Source organism: Sceloporus occidentalis, unplaced genomic scaffold (assembly GCF_023333645.1).
Source record: "Sceloporus occidentalis isolate IW3139 unplaced genomic scaffold, rSceOcc1.0.p SCAF_43, whole genome shotgun sequence".
Classification (NCBI taxonomy): domain Eukaryota; kingdom Metazoa; phylum Chordata; class Lepidosauria; order Squamata; family Phrynosomatidae; genus Sceloporus; species Sceloporus occidentalis.
This window is the reverse complement of record NW_028317023.1, coordinates 2,936,410-2,952,127: the sequence shown is the minus strand read 5'-3', so window position 1 is coordinate 2,952,127 and position 15,718 is coordinate 2,936,410. Positions and strand designations below refer to the sequence as shown.

General features: G+C 42.8%; 1 protein-coding gene and 1 pseudogene across 1 annotated transcript in view; both read right to left on the bottom strand.

Moving 5' to 3' along the window:
* Nucleotides 1–15,718, bottom strand: part of LOC149289687 (leucine-rich repeat-containing protein 75A-like) — a 129,266-nt gene that overhangs the window by 104,232 nt on the left and 9,316 nt on the right. The gene's annotated exons all lie outside the window — the stretch shown is intronic.
* On the bottom strand, nucleotides 8,372–9,283 carry LOC149289688 (regulation of nuclear pre-mRNA domain-containing protein 1A pseudogene; annotated as a pseudogene).

Sequence of the window (15,718 nt, the reverse complement as noted above, 5' to 3'; positions counted from 1 at the left end):
ATCATGCCTAGGTTCCAGCACTTACACATCCAACCAGTAAATGCTGTAACCTAGGCATGATGGGACTGTGATTGCTGTTAGCAATCACACTCCTATCATGCCAAGTCAGCCAGTACATGCTGGTACACGGTGGCTGTAAGTGATGTGCAGACCCCATACTGCTGACAGCATCAATACACAAGGGGGGCAGCTAGCTATGTTTCAGCATGTACTGGCTGACTTGGCATGATAGGAGTGTGATTGCTAACATCAATCACAGTCCAATCATGCCTAGGTTCCAGCACTTACACATCCATTCTATCACACACACACACACTCATTCATTCATATACTCATTCATTCACAGATTCATTCCCTCAATCACGCATACTCATTCAAACACCCTCCCCACCCCCTTACCTGCACTGCAGCTCCTCGATGCCGCTCACAGTCTTCAGCAGAGGGCGCGGCCTCCCTCTGAGTTCTCTGGTACTGCACAGAGGATGTGATGTAATGTCACGTGAACTCTGCTGGGTTCCGGTTCCTCTGTGCAGTACAGAAGACCCTCCCACAGGTAGGTAGCAGTGCTCGAGGTGTGGGCTGCGTAAGATCGGTTGCTCTGGCTGCCGATCTTACGCGGGCCGCACCTCGAGGTCTCGCGGGCCGCATTTGCGGCATTTCTATTGGGGGGGTTCCTACGGCCCTGGGGGGGATTTCTTACTTATCGGTCCCCCCCGCATGAGTTACTGGGGGGGATCTGTCCCCCCCGTCCCCCCCGGTTCCTACGCCCATGATGTCTAGAGCATTAAGAAGCAAACAGTTCATCCGTGATTCTCAAGCCAACATTCCTTTATATTCTGTCATATGTAGACGGCAAAGTTGGACATTTGTTTTTTTTATTTTGGTTTATTCTATTTTTAGGCAGGATTATCAATCCCAGAGGGGGGGGGGACTTGACCAAGCTGTTAAGAGAGCTCTGGAATTAGTTGACAGATGCCCCGACACCTCTGTTAGTCAGCAGTACACACAAAGCTTTGTACAGCTGGCTTGGCATTAAAACAGTAGTTACAACAATACAGATACATAGACGCAAACGCCGTTCTGTTCCAACATAATAGAAGGAGAATTGCCAGCTTGGCAATTATTTCCCTTTTATGCCAATAGGCAATGGGAAGGTATCAACCACCTTTTTTGGCATGGAAGCCACATATCATTCATCCCTCTTGAGTGCTCAGAAAGATAAAACTGTATGTTAATCCAAACTAAACCATGTTATCTGTAAAATAATAGTTTTATAAACATTTGTGATCCAAGTGGCTCTCTCTAGCTATAGATTAACCCTTTGAGTGACAGTGGTTACAAGATATTGTTTATTGATTTATATAGTGCCATCAAATTCCACAGCGCTGTGCAATGGGTACGGATTGTCACGCCTAAAGCAAACGGCAGATTTCTCTTTGCAACATAAAGCAGATGTTTATAGGACATACAAGTATGTTTGGACAGATCAGCCACTTCCGGCCTATCCAATGTTTATCTTTACTGTCACTATCTGGGGCCAGGCCCAGGCCGGGCATCTGGCAAACCAGTTGGCCAGTGCGGATGATGAGGGTGACTTACCCTTAAAATAGATCTGGTAGAGGAAACAAGTAGGCAGTTATAAACACAACATCAATATTTAATATTATTTGAAATTATATGTCTAAATGTCGCTTTGTTCTGATCATTACTAGTATTCCCTGCACAATTCACTGACTTTCATCACATTATCCTTTCTTTTATTTTCTAATCCGGTTTTTCTCGTGTTTACATGTTGATGGAATTTGAAAGGTATATCAACCATGTATTAGTAAATTAAATATTGAGAAAGGGGAAGATTACCATTAAATTACTAATCCTCTGGATTTAGGAAGACTTTTTTTTTAATTGATTTTTTAAAGTACACAGCAGATTTAGAGTGTAATAATGTTATGACTGAGCACCAGTGTCAGAACTAGAATTTAGTTGCCTTATTACAAGACAGCTGCTGTGTCCTAAAACTAGACTCGCACTTCTGCAGCCCATGAAATCCGTTGCTGCTTATGTGATTGCACTACGGAATCTGCCGGGGCTCTATAAATAAAATGTAATGCATGTTTGGGCTTCTACACGATGATGGCAAATCCTGAAGATTCTCAGATAAGCTGGGGCAGAGGATGAAGTGAAGCTGACCCATGGCTACCTGCATTCTGGTGTGTGGCTATCTCTGAATTGAGCAGGAGTTGGGTAGGAAGTAGGTATCACCAAGCAACATTGCCCTGTCCTGAGGTCTGATAATCAGCTGGGTCAGTACAAACCCTACATGGGTTTTTTGTGGTGCTTTCCTGACGCATATGTCTGGTTATGTTATTATACTTGAGTGAAATTTCCAGGCACTCATACCTGTGTACACACAGCAACAAATATGCACACAGCTCAATCAAAAAGTTAAAGTCTTGGTTAAACATTGTCCCCTTGACCAAACCTCTAACCACACCGTTAAAAAAAAAAAATGTCTTTGGCCCCTTGGAGCCAAGAAAAAGACCAAGCACTCTTGGGCTTTGTGCTTCTGTGATCAATACTTTACTGTATTAGGTACTCACTTCACACCAACAGACACAGAATTGAATTAAAGCCTCATGTCAGGAACCAATTTTTCGCTGCCTGAACTATGGCTTTTTTATACCTGATCAAGTGGACTCCCTGCTTTGTGTCCCTCCAAGTGGACTCCCTACTTTGTGTCCCTCCAAGTGGACTCCCTGCTTTGTGTCCCTCCAAGTGGACTCCCTGCTTTGTGTCCCTCCAAGTGGACTCCCTGCTTTGTGTCCCTCCAAGTGGACTCCCTGCTTTGTGTCCTTCCAAGTGGACTCCCTGCTTTGTGCCCTTCCAAGTGGACTCCCTGCTTTGTGCCATTCCAAGTGGACTCCCTGCTTTGTGTCCTTCCAAGTGGACTCCCTGCTTTGTGTCCTTCCAAGCGGGCTGTGTGCCTTTCGTACCCTTCCAAGCAGGCTGTGTGCCTTTCCGTGCCCTTCCGTGCCCTTCCAAGCGGGCTCCCTGCCAAAAGACTTATTACCGGTATTTATTTTGCCATACGTCCGGTTTCTTGCTTTGACTGTATTACCCTTATTTGCTGGTCCTGTTATTTACATAAAATACACTGCAGTACCTGGAATTCTGCTTGTGGTGTCTTTGTTTGCATAATCATGCACCGTGGGTTACATACTGAACCCCAAGTATCCCCTGCGCATGGGCTCCTACCCGACCTGATCACCCGTGTCCTGACACCTCACGTTACTTTGCATAAGGTCCGTCGGACTAGAAAAATGCAAACAGATGTCTTAGCAACCCTTTGACGTTGTCCGTTACAAAATGTTTACATTTGCTATGTAATAAAGACTGCTGAGATATTTTATTATCATCATCATCCCATACACTCATGTGGGAGCTAGTAAGTTGGGGCCAGTGAGGCAACTGCACCCTGGGCAGCTCTAATTAAAAAATAATTGGACCAGAATTCAAAACCGATAACGTATACAAAGAAGAGCCCTACTCTCATATCATACTTTTATTTTTGTAGAGAAAGACTGTTAGATCTAGATTGCAGAATTCTAAATAACCAAATAGCCCTGAAACATAGGGGCCCAAAAATATAATTGTTACTCAGGCTAGGCCACAATCACACTCAATACCAGCACTCACCAAACCAGCCTGCACAGAACACATTGAATTATCCACGAAAAATAAACGCACGCATCCTAGCGTCACTTTAGGAATTATCTTTCATCTGTATATTTTATAGTTAAACAGTAAGTCTAAGACTAAGGAAGTATTATTAGAGTGTGATTAGAGTGAAGTAAGGTATATTAATCATTACAGAGAGATGACCAGTAAAATGGGAAATAAATCAGTCTACTCCATTGCTTGTAGAAAATATTTATTGATTTACTAAATTTGATGTCTATGTAACTAAAAATATTAAAATAATAATACTAAGGAAGCATCTCTTTTAGTAGCCACAGGCTATATATAGTATGTATTTTCTTTACATTTTATTATATTTTAAAATCCATATGCTAGCAAGAGTCATGATGTTTTTATATCTGCATTTCATCTTATTCTATGGGTCAGAGCCTGACTGACAATGACCGGTTAGCATGTGTTTCCTTCTTTCAATGGAACATTGAGCCATCGCAGCCAAGATAAGGCCTGTCCAAAGCTGAGCTGGCTTTGGTTAGTTTAATGAAATAAAGCAGCTGCGGGGGACGTATTTGTCTAGAATTTCATAAGTACAAAGGATGCATACGCATATATAATACCAATAAGCTTGATTAAATTATAAAAAATGTCATGCGTTTTGATTTGCATAAAAGTAGCTTTTGTGAATCAAAACGCTTCCTTTCTGTATACTGCTCTGTTTATGTTCAGATGCCAGGCATTGGCACGCAATCATCTATCAAGGATCATCTCTGGAAGCTAATGCAAAGATGGAGTCCTGTCAAGGCAACCTGAGAGTGTTTATAATAATATAATTTCACTATTCTAACTGCTCTTAACTCTATAAGGCACAGGGATGGTTGCTTCTGTAGGTAGAATTTGTGAGATACAATGACTGTACATCCACATGGATACTCTTCCAGCTAGAGATTCATATCGTGGATACTCTTCCAGCTAGAGATTCATATCGTGGATACTTTTCCAGCTAGAGATTCATATCGTGGATACTCTTCCAGCTAGAGATTCATATCGTGGATACTCTTCCAGCTAGAGATTCATATCGTGGATACTCTTCCAGCTAGAGATTCATATCGTGGATACTTTTCCAGCTAGAGATTCATATCGTGGATACTCTTCCAGCTAGAGATTCATATCGTGGATACTCTTCCAGCTAGAGATTCATATCGTGGATGCTCTTCCAGCTAGAGATTCATATCGTGGATACTTTTCCAGCTAGAGCAGGGGTGTCCAAGTTGTTTCTGCAGTGGGCCACTTAATCAGAATTGTATACGTGCGAGAGAAAATATGGCCTTTAATAAAACATGCAGATTAAAATAAAGTAAATGACACAAAACCTTTACTTTTCCTCTCACTGATTTCTGGGCCTACAAATTCAGGATTCTGTATAAGTAAAAATAAAATAGTTCTATTTATTTTAGGGATGCACTAAAATGAAAATTCTGGACCAAAACCGAAAATTCAGGGTTCGCTTAGCCGAAACTGAAAGTGACGCCCCACACACTTTTAATAAAAGTAAGTTACACACCAAAATTGTACAAAAAAATTATATATTATGATTGTTAACAGCAATCTCAGGCATACCGAGATTCCAGCATGTACTGGTTGGCTGGGCATTGTATTTTTTTGTCCAATTTTAGTGTGTAACCACACTTTTATTAAAAGTAACACAACAATATGACTTGGCATGATAGGAGTGTGATTGCTAACAGCAAACACACTCTTTTTATACCCAGGCAACCAGTGAATGCTGGAACCTAGGCATGATGGGACTGTGATTGCTGTTAGCAGATTGCTGTTAGCAATAACACTCCTATCATCCCAAGTCAGCCAATACATGCTGGTACAGGGTGGCTGTAAGTGCAGACCCCATACTGCTGGCAGCATCAATACACAAGGGGGGCAGCTAGCCAGGTTTCAGCATGTACTGGCTGACTTGGCATGATAGGAGTGTGATTGCTAACAGCAATCACAGTCCCATCATGCCTAGGTTCCAGCACTTACACATCCATGCTATCACACACACACAAATTCATTCATTCACAGATTCATTTCCTCAATCAGACATACTCATTCACACAACCTTCCCCACCCCCTTACCTGCACTACAGCTCTCGATGCCGCTCACAGACTTCAGCAGGGGCCGCGGCCTCCCTCGTTCTCCCCACAGAGGAGGCAGGACTGGAGCAGAGAATAGCCCCCCCCCCCCCACAAGTAAGCAGCAGGGCTCTTGTGATCCTGGCTCAGAAATAAATAGAACTATTTCATTTTTACTTATCCAGAATCCTGAATTTGTAGGCCCAGAAATCAGTGAGAGGAAAAGTAAAGGTTTTGTGTCATTTACTTTATTTTAATCTGCATATTTTATTAAAGGCCTTATTTTCTCTCAGTGAAAAAAAAAGTGCGGCCCTCGCACATATACAATTCTGATGAAGTGGCCCACTGCAGAAAAAACTTGGACACCCCTGACATAGAACCTGACCAGCACCCAAATTACACACACAGGACTTGCCCTTGGTCAGATCATGATGCGCTGCTTTGGTCTACAAGAGTACACAACAATCAGGAAACTAACAGAGAATGGAAGTGTGACAGAATGAGCTGTCATACAGGGCCCAAGGTATTCAGAGATGGCTCCAGCCTGACTGCCAAACAGGCAGGAACTCCATTGTTAAACTAATCCCATTAACAGGATGGGGGATATTCAGTAGCTAAAGGGGATTAAAGGTTGGGTTGTCTACCTGTTTATCAATGTTGATTTATGTTAGTGAAGTTCTGTGGCTATATCAGTCTATGTCTTACAACAATAAACTGTTCATTCCTGCTGTACTCAGTTCAAGGTAGTTGTGTCTACTTATTGGGTACACATAGCAGGGTTCCAAGGTGCGCATGCTGACTGGTGCTGGAAGTGATTCCGGGGACAACAGGAGGATACATGTGGGTGATCTCTGGGAGTTACTACAGCTCTCTTGGTGAACCCATTACAGGAAGTTATAAATTAAACTGTGTAAACATCCAGTCTATGTTCAAAAGCATAAAGCTATCTAAAGTGAAAAGTCTGGGGTGCTATCGTCTCTAGGGTTGACCCTGGCCCCAAAGGTAACTTTGTGTCCAGGATACTGCTGCAACTAACAATGGCATTTCTCTAAACACCTTACTGACATAATAAAAGCTATATTTTAAAGGTAGAAGAACATAACTCAAAGATAATAGCTCTCAAACTAGGTTTTATTACCCAAAGACATTTTACTAGTAAAAATGAATTCACATTTTTTTTCATATTTAATAAAAACTGATTTAAAAAAAAATGCATTTCTTGTTTTTATTTCCTTTTAATTTTCAGTTATACACATCTCCCCCCCCCCCCGGCTTGCCACTCTGCCCCTGATATGCCTTATACCCTTAGATATGCTCTATGACCCCCAGCTATGCCTCTCTGCCCCCTGATATGCTTTATACCCCCAGATATGCCACTCCACCCCCAGCTATGCCTTATGCCACTCTGCCCCTCTGACATGCCTTATATGCCCCTGATATGCCTTATACATCTAGATATGCCACTGTGCCCCCTGATATGCCTTATACGTCCAGATATGTCACTGTGCCCGATATGCCTTATACCTCCAGATATGCCACTGTGCCCCCTGATATGTCTTATACCTCCAGATAGGCCACATGCCCCGCAGGTATGCCACATTGTGCCCCCTGACTTTCCCCCCTGATATGCTACTCTGCCCCAACCCCAAGCCTTGTCCCCGTGCTCCCTGGTGCCTATTGGGCGAAAGTCTGCGCGATGCACGTAGATAAACCTCTGCTACCAGCGCGTTCGCTGGAACTTCTATGACTGAGCACCGGAAGGTCACGTGGCGCAGGTGCTACATCATAGAAGTACCAGAGTAAGTGGAGGGCAGCAGCGGAGGATGTGTGCGCGCATCAGAGGTCAGAGTATAAAATAAAGGGTATTATTCAGAGCATTTGCTCTGAAAAACACCCTCATCTTATATTTGATAAAATCGATTCAACTAATCGATAATGAAAATTATTGACGATTTTCATTATCGATTATTATCTATTAGTGGTTGCAGCCCTAGTCCAGGACATCTGTCCCATTTGCCCTGTGTTAAACATGCTCTTTGAGTGCTTTTATTGGGGATCAGAACATTCACTCGGGCAGAAAAATTAATTTGCAGTTCAAGGTCAACCTCAATATGAAACAATACATTTCTAAAAGATGCTAGCAGGGGGTTTTGTCCCAAATGCTGGAAAGAGGTCTACCTCCATCACTCCTTGCAGACATTCTCTACCAGACCCTGGCAGCCGTTGAGGAGATGCTATGGTTCATAATATGCCAGTATAAGCACCAGGAATCCCAGACAGGCTGTGTCATAAAGCACAAAAAATTGAAGGGAACTAAAACAAAAGGTTTTACAAAGTGCTAGAGGAAGGTATGATATTAGATGAAAAAAAACTGCATAGGCCTCAAATGCATTACTTATCACTATAATACAATATTTATTTTGATGTTATTGTCTGGAATATTCCACAACTACATATATAAAAAATAGTAATATTTCTCCAAATGTAATCCAGGAGACGATAGTTCTTATTTTCAATCTTCGAGGCACATATGTAAAGCCTACGGCTAATATTCCTCATTTTTTGAACCACTTGAGAGGTGAGTAAGATCAGGTTTATCTTCCAGCCGAGTGCGCAGTTGTTGCTGAATCTTTTTTGCTCTTTCCAACATGTTCTTGTACATTTCCAGTTGGTGTTCCTTTTCATCATTCACCACTTTCTGATGTTGCAAAAAGTTGGACAGCGTTCCAATCAGCTGCTTCCTGTCATCTATTTCCGCTGCCAGTCTACCATAGCCTTCTGCCAGCAGTTTGGAGGCATCTCGTACAAGTGTGGAATGCTTACGGCAATACTCCAGATCACCAGGTTTGGCCAAATAAGACAAATCTTGCACCTCTATAGGTATGAAGGATATCTCTTGGTGCACAGCTGCATCTCTGGAGGCTGCACTCTCAACTTCTTGTATAACCCGCAGAAGATTATTGGCCGTTGAAGGTGCTTTTGCTGGTGAATATTTTGCTGGAATTGCATCATCATCACCACCTCCTTTCACCTCACTATACAAACGCTTCTTTGGCTTCTTTTCACCATAAAGTATTATCTTCAGCTGCTCCAAAATCACACGGTTATACACAGCCTTATCTTCCCAGACAGAAAGAAATTTGCCTAGGTGTTTCTTACCGGTGCCATCTAACTCCGGTACAGCATGTTTAAAGGCATCCACAATAACACGGGCAAACTCTTTAGTGTATTCTGGTCCTTTTCTTGTGCTGCTTTGGATAACCTCATGTGCCAAGTATAGAAAAATCAGCTTCCTACTTGGCTCTGCTTTACGCAGCTCTCTGCGCCACACAGAAACGATGACCTGAGAATGCTTCCTGTAGTGGATGAGCCAGTAGGACAGGGTATGAACGCTTGTCCTGTTGTATCTCAGCTCTGAGAGCTTCTTCTCAAAAGACTCTGTTGAGAATGTAGCCATACTAACTGAAGCAAATTAGTCCAAACTATGCAATCATTACTTGTGAACCCAGGTTGGTCCCTCAGTGCAGTCTGCTGGACAACAGTGACCCTTAGAGCCACTATCTGCTAAATGGAATGTTTGCTACAATGCAGCAACTGTCTACATCACAAGTAGCTTGCTTAAGCCATGGATGTTGTAAACATGATATTTAGTTCATATGTTAGTTACACTAGTTTTCCATTAATTCAAATTCTTTCATATATGGATTAAAGACAATTATATATAAATCACAGGGATTTGTCTTTCTTACAAATAAAATGTTTAACACAAATTTATTTTCCGTTTCAGCATTTACATGATTTATAATGAGCTTACTTTCCTCACTTATCCCACTATAATAACATGACCCATTGCATTTGGTATCAATCTTTTTTTTATCTTTGATTCTTTTTTTTCCCTTTCCTCGGTCACTATTTCCTTAGCTCATCCCTCTTTCTCTTGGTTATGGGTCTATATTGTTTTAAAATGACTGATACATATACTTCTTCTTATTTTATTTTACACTCACACATCCTCCTAATAAAGAAACTGTCTGTGTGATTGATTAATGACATCTGAACTCTACTAACAAGTGGCAGTTAGTTTTCTTATATGTTATTTTGGAACATGGGCACAAATGTGTTTATCACAATTTAAATACTGGCTCGAGTATAGGCCGCACCCTTAAAGTTTGGTGCTATTTGGTGCTATTTTAAAGGAAACATTTTTAGAGAAAAAAATCACGAGTGGAATGGTAAAACAGTATTTTATGTAACAAACAGAAATACATGTATTTTATCATTTTTGGTATCTATTATGCAACTAGTCAGCATAGGTTATATACAAACAAAAATTTGGAAAGCCAATAACCATTTTCTGGTCCTCCCCCTTAATTCATAATGCACCTTACTTATAGATATGCCCCTCTGCCCCCCAGATACACCACTCTGCCCCCCGGATATGTTTAATAACCCCTGAAATGCCCCTCTGCCCCACAGATATGCCACTCTGTCCTTCAGATATGCTTTATAACCCCTGACATGCCACTCTGCCCCCTATATATATGCTTTACAACATCTGATATGTCACTCTGCCCCCAGATATGCTTTATAACACCCAATATGCCACTCTGCCTTATGATGTGCTTTATGCCACCCTGATATGTTTCTCTGCCCCCACCCCCAGGCTTAACAATGCATCCCCAGACTCCATGGTGTCTAGCGGGGGCAGTCTATGGACATCTGCGCGATGTGCGTAGACAACCTCTGCTGCTTCTCGCCACTTCAGCCATGATTTCAAAATGATAACAGCTGAAGAGGCAGTTAGTTTTCATATATTAACCCCTTAAGGAAAATGGGCGGTCCCTAAACCCATTGAAAACAATGCATTTTGAGCCCGTACATGTACGGGCTTTGTCATTAAGGGGTTAATATTAGAATACCTCCGGTTCTCTGGGTCAAGACCCGAATCCTCCGGGTTGCAGAGTCTTAACATGCCCGCTCCCTGCCCATTTTTTCCCTTTAAATGGGGATGTTTCCCGCTGCCGTGAGCGAGAATGCCCGACGCCAGTGGGACCGCCCACCGGCATCAGCGAGACCGCCCACCAACGCCAGTGTGCAGTCCTGGCCGCGTCCCGCAAGGGAAGGCTCCGGGTAGCCAGAGCCGAGAAGTTCCCAGCTATGAATATTAGCCCCTGCTGACAATATATATATATATATATATATATATATATGTAATTATTAGACCCTGCTGCCAATATATTTCATATTGAAAAAATTGGACCCCAGGAAAGCATTACCTTGGGCCCCGCTCCACGTTCCCTAGCATGCAATCACTCCCTCCGCTACCCCACAAAAAAATATTTGCCACGCTGACTGCAGATTAGGGGAAGACTGTGAGAGCCAGTGCAGTCTTCCCTCCTTCTGACGCTACCATGAGAGAGGTCCTCTGCCCCAAAATTATCACCAGAGTCCATTTTTCCCCTCATTCACTAAGCCATACCGCTCTTTTACTCACTCTCTGTAGTTCAGGTATAAATCAGCTAAACACATAAAACAGCACTTGCATGTATAGATCAACTGAATAAGAAATACAAACCATATATTATACATAAATAATGTATGGAAACATACATGTAAACTCAGTACTGAGGGTATAGATCAAATAAACAACCCATGGAAACAGCATTGCAGGTATTGATAAAATGAATAAGACATACAAACCCTGTATTTGCGGGCATACATAAATAATGTATGGAAACATAACATAGCGATCAGGGGAGTAACTTGAAGCCTCAGGGCCCCGGTGCGAGAATCTTTTAAGGGCCCCCCACCCCCAACCCATTCTACCCCCTTCTCACACCATCTACCTCCTCTCCCCCCATTCTCACTATCTACCCTCTCCCTACCCCCTTCTTACTATCTACCCTCTCCCTACCCCCCTTCTCACTATCTACCCTCCCCTTCTCAATATCTACCCTCTCCCTACCCCCCTTTATAGGTCACTTACCGTGCAGTCCTGTGGTGGGGGCTAAGGCCTCGGTCTCGCTGCTGTGCGCGCGGCTTCACTGCTCAACGTGAAGCGCCGGCACCCGAGACAGAAGCCTCACACTCCCACTACTGCAGTCGGGGCAGCGCTGAGGCAGGCGGCGGCAGGGAGCAGAGGAGACAGAAGGCCGCCGAGCGGTTGCTGAAAACGACTGCTCGGCACTCCTTGGGCCCCCCTGACTGGCAGAACTGCAGGGCCCGGTCGCAGTCGCCACCCCGGTAGTTCCGCCACTGATAGCGATATAGATTAACAGAATAACACATAAACCCAGCTTTGCAGGTATGGAGCAATTGGAATTCACATAAAAACTCAGCATAGATAAAACCCCCTGAATTACAGGCACAGATCACAAGTTGCCCAACCCAAGGCCAGCCCTGGCATCCACATTGACCACATAGAACAGGGGCGTCTGTCGAGGTGCGGCCCGCGTGAGATCGGCAGCCAGGATCACAAGAGCCCTGCTGCTTACTTGTGGGAGGGTCTATTCTCTGCTCCAGTCCTGCTTCCTCTGTGGGGAGAACGAGGGAGGCCACGCCCCCTGCTGAAGTCTGTGAGCGGCATCGAGAGCTGTAGAGCAGGTAAGGGGGTGGGGTAGGTTGTGTGAATGAGTATGTCTGATTGAGGGAATGAATCTGTGAATGAATGAAGTGAATGAGTGTGTGTGTGATAGCATGGATGTGTAAGTGCTGGAACCTAGGCATGATGGGACTGTGATTGCTGTTAGCAATCACACTCCTATCATGCCAAGTCAGCCAGTACATGCTGAAACCTGGCTAGCTGCCCCCTTGTGTATTGATGCTGCCAGCAGTATGGGGTCTGCACCAGCACGTATTGGCTGATTTGGGATGATAGGAGTGTGATTGCTAACAGCAATCTGCTAACAGCAATCACAGTCCCATCATGCCTAGGTTCCAGCATTCACTGGTTGCCTGGGTATAAAAAGAGTGTGTTTGTTGATTACAATTCCCAGCCAACCGGTACATGCTGGAATCTGGGTATGCCTGAGATTGCTGTTAACAATCATAATATATAATTTTTTTGTACACTGTGTGTAACTTACTTTTATTAAAAGTGTGTGGGGCGTCACTTTCAGTTTCGGCTAAGTGAACCCTGAATTTTCGGTTTTGGTCCAGAATTTTCATTTTAGTGCATCGCTAAAATAAATAGAACTATTTCATTTTTACTTTTCCAGAATCCTGAATTTGTAGGCCCAGAAATCCCAGAAATCAGTGAGAGGAAAAGTAAAGGTTTTGTGTCATTTACTTTATTTTAATCTGCATATTTTATTAAAGGCCTTATTTTCTCTCAGTGAAAAAAAAAAAGTGCGGCCCTCGCACGTATACAATTCTGATGAAGTGGCCCACTGCAGAAAAAACTTGGACACCCCTGAGCTAGAGATTCATATCGTGGATACTCTTCCAGCTAGAGAATCATTTAACACACAATCAATGTATAAATAACTACCAGACTAATGAACTGAATCCAATACGTTTCTCAGTCTTAAATCATTTATGTTGCATCTCAGTCAAACACCATTGCAATTCTTTAAGAGTATATTCACCAAATCAGGAGCCTGCGGGACGAGGAAAAACTCCACTATACATTACAGAGTTGTAGTCTGGTTTAGGCCTAAATCCAGAGGGAATATAGCTTCTGTGCTGCCCTGTTGGGCATCTCTAGTGTCTCTTACCACTTCTTCATGTGCACTTGGGTGACATTATATCCTGGTGCTTAATACAGAGGACACGCAGTGCCAAGAATCGGAGTCCCTGCTGCAAGCAGGTTGCAGCCACTCCTAGGGCAATGCCCCACATAAATACACCTCAGTTTGTTGAATGGCTACTCCTCAGTGAGAATATCCTGCAAAGAGAGTTGCAGTGACCTTGTAATATAATACATAGCTAGATTTGTGAAGAAATCTCCTCACATTAACTATTACATGTTATGTGGGGCCAGCTCACAACTTCTTACAAGAAAAGCTCCTGAAAAATCATGGTTTTCCATATTAATAGTGAACAAACCCAGTAGTGTGTCCGTCCGGAAGCACATTATTTAACAGAAGCCTCGTGTGTACACTGAAACTCATGGGACTTCTGCCAGGGTAGGCTAGAGACGGCAAATGACTGGAAACCCCAGTAGAGTACCACTACATACATGATACATAGTTGGCTGTCTACGCTCATCATGTGTACAGCTGGCACTCTAAGAGTTAAAATTGCTTGTCATTAAACATACCATAGGTAATTTACAAATGAGACAATGACTCAAGAAATGTCTATCATTCAAATCCCCACTGGTATACATGAAGAAGAACTTACTAGTAAGATACAATAATATTATTAGAGAAATTATGCGATGGAGAGTTTGGTGCTACAAGTCTTACATACTTAGTGCTCAACCCTAATGGCTCTGCATATACCTGCCACTGTCCATGGTACTGAAACGTATCAACCATGACAAAAGGTCAAGAAGTCACCTACTAATTCTCATTAATTCCCTACCTTCCATCACACCCTCACCTAGCCGTTTGAATTGTTAGGAAATATGCAACTAGTATAGAAAGCATCTCCAGTATCTCGTTTTATGATGCATAGTCCCTCTTTTGTACGAGTATAGAATATGAAGCCAGAATAATGTATACATAGACAACAAAAAGCGGATTAATACTATAATACACTATGGAAACCTGTCTGGTATCCTCCATGTAGTTGTTTCATAGTAAATGTGCCACAGACTCAGAAACTTTAGTGTGCAAGTGACAAGTTACTGCCCATCTGTTATATTAAGCAAGCATCATCAGCAACGGCATACTGACAGCATCCACTGGCTTTTAAGCTGTATGCCGCTTACAGTACTATTTCTAGTCACTCTACATGGAAAATTCTAAGCTAATAAACAGGTAGTTTATATATATGAAAATTCCTTTCCCACCACTACGGGAATTATGTGTCTTTCTCAACCTTGGGTCCTCTACCAGAGGCCTTGGAGTTTGAGGGTTCAGCTGTTCCTAGCACTCCACTCTCCTGGACTCTTCTCTCCGAGTTGCCTTAATCTTGGCTTCCAATCTGATTTTCCATGGAAGGTATGTTCTCTTGTCCCTCCTGAGTGTGTAGCCAAACATTTTCAGGATTACAGCAGCTGTAGCCTTTACCTGTTCATTGGTCTGAGTTATGGTGGTAGTAGGGATGGTTGTGGGGTATCTATTGGCATCTTTTAGCATACTAGGTGGTGGTCCTTCTCCACTGAGCCTTAGTCATCAACCTTGAGGGTTGACGGTAGCTAGTTTATCCATGATCTTATGCCTCATCTCAGCTGCTGTGCTCTGTAAAGGCAGGGGTCGTAGTGAAGATTCGCATTTTTTTTTATTATTATTTTTTATTTCCACTTATATAAGTTTTAGATGCGTTCTAGATGTCTTCCAGATGACTCAAAAATATCAGAAATTATGCTATAAACTTAATTGTCAAACACAGTTGTAAAGAAAAATGTTTTAGTGTTTTCTTAATCACTGACTGCCGAAAGAAGCTATGATTATTCCCAAAGGAAATTTGGAATTAGTGATGCAACGTAGATGTTATAAAACCAGATCAGCTTCCTGAGTTCCAGAGAAAACATAGAATGGACCTTGAAAATGCAGCAGCTTCTTATTCTCAAAGCTGATGATATTTCCACACGCTGACAGTGGTGACATCTGGATTCTTTGCACTGGATGTTTAACTCTAGATTTGTATTGCTCAAGGGGCAGACCCTCCTCATTCTTCACTCGTCAGATAAGCGTGGGTAACAGAAGGAATCTACACAGCACATGGGATCGCAAAACATGCATTTCCTTTTAACATACATCTCTTTTCTGAGGTCCGCACACAC